Here is a 4,797-nt window from a genome sequence, read left to right as displayed (position 1 = left end):
TTTTTTTTTTTTTTTTTTTTTTTTTTTTTTTTTTTTTTTTTTTTTTTTTTTTTTTTTTTTTTTTTTTTGTGCTTTCCCATTTTCTATCACTAAATAATTACAGTCAGGTGCAGAGGCTTCAATGATCTCTAAATCAACCTTTTCTGGAAGCTCAGAAAAGGTTTCAATGACTTCCTATTTTATTCTCAAAAGTTAACTTGCCTTTACTTGTGATGACTAATTATTTGATAAGAAGTCTTCATATTCATAGCTAAAATTAGCTCTTGAAATAAAGCCTGAGGACTCTTGCCCCTTCTCAGTGTGTTGTGATTTAATGGTCTTTCAAAAAGGCCAAACTGATACTATTACTCACATTCAGTAGTGGTTTCCACCACAAATATTCCTGCTGATGTCTTCAGGACTAATGTGACAGGGGGAGGGTGCATTAGTGGATGATCTGCTGGCCTCATTAAGTGCAAAAAGTACAGTGAATCTCTGTGCTTAGTTTGCAGATTTGGGGCAAAATTATACCACCCTGTTTCTTGCAGCACTGTAATTTCTTTTTTTCTTGGCAGCCAAGTCTGCATTTAACATAGTGAATTATTAAAAAAAAACACCTAACCACAAGGGGATGGCAATGATTAATTAGGACAATAATAATAATAATTACAGCGAGGGGAAGTTTGGCAGGTCTGCAGAAGACTGGCACCACAAGAGCAGGAAGTGACAGGACAAGGGGGAACGGCTTCAAACTGAGAGTGGGGTTAGATTAGAGATTGGAAAAAATCTTTACTGTGGGGATGGTGAGGCTCTGCCACAGGTTGCTCAGAGAAGCTGCGGCTGCCCCTGGATCCCTGGAAGTGTCCAAGGCCAGGTTGGATGGGACTTGGAGCAACCTGGGCTGGTGGAAGGTGTCCCTGCCCATGGCAGGGGGTGGCACTGGATGATCTTTGAGGTCCCTTCCAACCCAAACCATTCTATGAGTCTGTAACCTCTCCCAAGCACGTTAAAATAGTTCAGATCAGACACACAGGTGACACATTTCCTTGTGTCTGAGCGGAATACCTGTCAATTTTCTCCTGGTGGGACCACACCTAGTTGTGGTGGCACCAAATCATCTCCTCTCAGCAGCAGGGAACGTTTCTGGCCCCCTCCCTGCCCAGGGCTGGTGCTGTCCCACTTTCCCCACCTCAGCACAGGTCATGCAGTGTCTGGTTCCCCTCTTTAATATTACATGAGGTACCTTTTATAAGACTGTGTTAAATCTCTAATTATCAGTTATTTAGATGAAACTCAGCCTGGTCCTGCACAGCATTGAGGTGGGCCCTGCTGATGAGGACACGCACCTGCCTGGCTGACCTGAACAGCCAAGTCTCATTGCCAAAACACCAGGAAGGCCAAAATCAAGCCTCAGCATTAGAGCTTTGAGCTGATCAGCCGCAGGGCTGGGGAGTCAACACATTCCCCTGAAGCCCAGAGCAGTCCCAGCATCAGGTACCGCTCGTCAGGCCCTTGGGGAAGAGGACAAAGTGGGAGATGAGAGTAAAGTGTGGGATGAGAGAAAGTGATTTCCAGAGTGGAAAGGGAAGGGTTATGGAAAAGGTGAAGGGGACATGTGTAATATCTGCATTAATGAAGAGGCATTAAGGTGTGGGTAGAGAATTATGGAAGGAAAGGTGGGTGGAGGGGGAGCGGTGGCAGGGGAAGGGAGGTGATTGCCTGATGTTGAGGAGCTGGAGCATTTCATTTCCCACTCACTCCCCTGCTGATAGAATGAATTACTCAGAGATTTCCCGCTCAGTTATGTAAAACCAAACAGCCCAGTGATGTCTTTAGGGATACCTGGGCAACGCTGAGAGCACCGAGGCATTGCAATGTGCTCAGGTTATGCAAGGCAACTGGCAGGAGTGTGAGGATCACAGCTGTGCAGTGTAAATTCTGTCTTGGAGTTCAAAATAAAAAGTCTCTGGGATTTGATCAGTCATCCTGCAGTGTGCCCTCTAGACTTTCCCCTGACATATGGCACCTCCAGCCTCTGGAGAGCCCCCAAAACACCTCCTGCATGCAGGGTTTAAGAAGTGAGTCATTTTTGGAGGAATTAAAATAATTGTTTGCGGGGAGAGCAATTTTATTGCACCAGAGTTCTTGTGCCATCAATATTCCCCTGATCACAGAGGCTTTCTCTTCACAAAGAATAAGCCAGGGCAATCAATTGTTTTCATCTGGTAAATGAAAATGAATAAAATACAATTTGGAAGTAGGTAAACAGAGAAGTCATTTTCCACTCAGCATTAGCTCACATCTCAATGGACATTAGACCTGAGTTTATTGAAAGACAGGTTATTGCCTGGGACACTGGGATTTTAGTGCAATGGAACACAAACTCCAGTTTATTGACATCTGCTGCATAGCAAAAAGATGGATGATTAGCTCCTCTATTTCTGCTCTTTCTCAGTTCTGCTCTGTGGATGCACACAAGGGGAAAGCATGCATTATGCATCATATTCTTCATACTTTTATACAGAAGAAGTAAATGGTCCTTTCATGGAAGCACTTTCCATTAATACAAGTTTTCTTGGCATCAGAGAGCTACCTACTTTTGCTCTCTTCTCACACATGTACATGAGTTAGTGCCTGTCATCTGAATGAAAAGTCCATTATCTTGATTCTGTGCTGCACATTGAAATTGTAATCCTGCAAGCTTTGTAGTCAATAATGCTAATTTTCAATAGTATTTATAGTTTAGAGTTGCCAAAGCTTCAAGGACTGGCAACAAAGTAAAAGTAAGAGTAAAAAGAATAAAGGAAATCCTGAAAGTATCCAGTTAGAAGGGGAATTCTCTTTGTGACATTTTTTTTTTTGCCTGCACAGAAGCAGATAATTCTCCTTTGAGGAAACAAACACAAAATGATAAACATCCCTTTTTCATCTGCGCAGCATTCCTTGAGTGCCAATGCACAGTCAGAGCTCTGGCTCAGACACATGCCAGAGATGTGCAGCTGCTTCCTAGGGAAGCAGGAGCTGGAGAACACCCCGGGGTGCACCAGCACATCTCCCACTTTGTTTCTGCCCTTGAATTTGATTTTCATCTCGTGCCACCTCCCCGCAGTGAGGAGCAGGGGGCTGGGCTGCAGGGCTGCAGGACTGCAGCACAACTCGGCATGTGCTGCAGAAAGGTGAGATAGAACTCTTGGATCTGCTTCCCCGCTGCAGGTACTGGAAGTTATCACCTCAGAATTTATCACTCTGTGTCTGTTTCAGACTCTGCTGAAGCTCAATCTCCCCAGAGCCTGATCTTGCCTGGGAGGGGGGGGTGGGGGCAGAGTGGTTCAGGCAGAGTCAGGAGAGGTCCTGGTTGGACATGAGGAGGAATTTCTTCATGGAAAAGGTTGTTAAGCATTGGCAGGGGCTGCCCAGGGAGGTTTGGAGTGCCCAGCCCTGGAGGTGTCCAAGGCAGGCCTGGCCGTGGCACTCAGTGCTCTGGGCTGGGGGACAAGGTGGGGATGGGGCACAGGGGGGACTTGATGATCTCAGAGGTCTTTTCCAACCTAAATGTTCCTGTGATTGATTCTGTGCCTGCAGGCACAGGGAGGCATCCCTTGGTGAGGTGTGTTGTGTTCCCACCCAGCCAGAGCTGAGTGATAACAAAACATATCACAACCTCTGTGTGTGTGTAAGCAGCCGCCTCATTCCAAAGGACAATTCATCAGAAAACCTTGAAGACACCACCCAGTGCCCACTGAAATCCTTGTGGCTGAAGAGTTTCTGCAGTGTCCTCCTAACTCTCTACCTTAAAAACAGCTGACAACATGCAGGTGATGGATCAAGGACCTGCAAAACACCACTGAAAAGTGTTTTGCATTTCAGGAGTACAAAACCAACCGGCCAAGGGAGACCCACGCACACAGAAAGCTGCTTTCTCAGCTGCTGCCAGTCTGTCAGGGCAGGCCTGAGCTATCGTGGCATGAACAGGCACGCACTTGGGTTGCTTCTTTTTTGTCCTAGCAACCAAATTTCACTCTCAATTTCCCTGCTGCCTCTTGCTGAAACACTCCCAGATGAACAGCTTTGCTGTTGATACACTGCATAAGGCTTGATTGGGTTGCTGGAGTCAACATTATTATTTTTAGACGATAGTCTGAAGGCTCTGATGCAAATCAGCTTTAAAAGGTTACTTTTGTTTGCGTGCTTCAGGCTATGCTGTTCCCTCCTGTGACTCCGTTTTCCTGTGCTCTGTCAGCAGTGATATTCTTTAGGTGAGATGATTAGTCAAGGCCAGTTAATTCCCTTTGCCCATCTCTTCTCTGACATAAACCTGTTGATTTCCAGTGGAAAACATCTGATCTGCTGGCTGGCAAGAACTCTTGGACTAGTGAGCCTAACTATCGTTATAAAGGCCACTTTCCAGTCTGATAATTTCTAAAAACCAAAAGCAGTCATTTCTGTTTTGTCCTTAGAACATCAGTCAAATTAAAACAAAAGCAAGACTTGCCAAGCTTATGTAAAGCTGGATCACACTTCAGACTGTATTTTTGCGGGTTATTAAGTTTACTGGAGTCTCAGGGGATAACATTTGCAAAAGCAAGTACCATTTAAAGTCACTGGCACTCGTGCACTTTAATCCCCCGGGGTGCTTTTGCAAATCTTTCACAGACTCCGTGAAATGTGCCACATTCAGCTGCAGCAATTCCGTGATGGATGAGGCTTCTGCCAAGCAGGGAGGTTTAGCAGCGTCTCTCTTCATAGTGCTTTTCGCTGCTATTAACAAGCTCTCACCTAAAGCAAAATAAATCTGACTTAATTTGCACCAGCTCCCAC

The sequence above is a fragment of the Empidonax traillii genome, unplaced genomic scaffold (assembly GCF_003031625.1).
Source record: "Empidonax traillii isolate 1590-97213 ecotype Southwest subspecies unplaced genomic scaffold, ASM303162v1 scaffold1833:size56924, whole genome shotgun sequence".
In the NCBI taxonomy this organism is placed as follows: Eukaryota; Metazoa; Chordata; class Aves; order Passeriformes; family Tyrannidae; genus Empidonax; species Empidonax traillii.
This window is presented reverse-complemented; position numbering follows the sequence as displayed.